General features: G+C 43.2%; 1 protein-coding gene across 2 annotated transcripts in view; it reads right to left on the bottom strand.

Moving 5' to 3' along the window:
• The window catches only part of ARID1A (AT-rich interaction domain 1A), a 105,023-nt gene that overhangs the window by 68,147 nt on the left and 35,716 nt on the right, over positions 1–1,160 (bottom strand). The gene's annotated exons all lie outside the window — the stretch shown is intronic.

The raw sequence follows: 1,160 nt of genomic DNA, 5'->3' as shown, positions 1-1,160 counted from the left end.
CCAAATAACAATGACGGCTGCAACCAAAAAAAAAAAAAAAAATAGCCAGGCATGTGGTGGTCACCTGTAGTCCTTGCTACTTGGGAGGCTGAGGCAAAAGAATCACTTAAGCCCACGAGTTGGAGGTTGCTGTGAACTGTAATGGTATGGCACTCTATCTAAGGTGACAGCTTGCGGCTGTGTCTCAAAAATAATAATAATAAATCAATCAATAAATAAAACAAAGAACAAGAAGATATAGAGGTATAGCATAGCACCAATAATAAAAGCTCAAAAGTGCAAGTCATAGGTCTCTGATATAAACACAGCTTTCTTTCTAGATCTTTTTGGAGCAACAAGTTCAATCAACTCTACTGTCTTTTGGGGAGTCTCACTCTGTTGCCCAGGCTAGTGTGCCATGGCATCAACCTACGACATGTAGCAACCTTAAATTCCTGGGTTCAATGCTTGGCGCCTATGGCTAAGGCACCAGCCACATACACCTAAGGTGGTGGGTTCAAATCCAGCCCAGCCCACCAAATAACGACGGCTGCAACCAAAAAATAGCCAGGCGTTGTGGCAGGTGCCTGTGGTCCCAGCTACTTGGGAGGCTGAGGCAGGAGACTCACATGAGCCCAGGAGTCGGAGGTTGCTGTGAGCTGTGACGCCACAGCACTCTATCCAGGGGGACAGCTTGAGGCTCTGTCTCCAAAAAAAAAAAAAAAATTCCGGGGTTCAAGCGATCCTCCTAACTCAGCCTCCCAAGTAGCTGGGACTAGCTCATTTACTTTTTGACATGACTTTACCCTATTGTAGCTACATAGAACAAGACTGCAGCATACTTTTCCCTACAAGAGATATTTACCTACATCTACTGGTAATATGGAGGGGAGGGAGTTTTCCCAAGAACCTTTTAGATAACATAAGAACCCAAGTTGAAGAAACTAAATCTTACTTAAATTGGGGGTAGGGGATAGATACTAAAACTGAGCCTAAATATCATTAACTCTCAAAATGAAGGAATTCATGGTTAATAAATTGTAGCAGTCATCAAAATTCCCCACAGGGCTTGTTAAAACATAGACTACTAGAAACCTTCTTCACCCAAGAGTCTGATTCAGTAGGTGGGATTTAGCATATGTATTTGTAACAAGTTGCCAGATGATGCTGCTGCTGCTGGT

This window comes from Otolemur garnettii, unplaced genomic scaffold (assembly GCF_000181295.1).
Source record: "Otolemur garnettii isolate 467f Iridium unplaced genomic scaffold, OtoGar3 scaffold00156, whole genome shotgun sequence".
NCBI lineage: Eukaryota > Metazoa > Chordata > Mammalia > Primates > Galagidae > Otolemur > Otolemur garnettii.
This window is presented reverse-complemented; position numbering and strand designations above follow the sequence as displayed.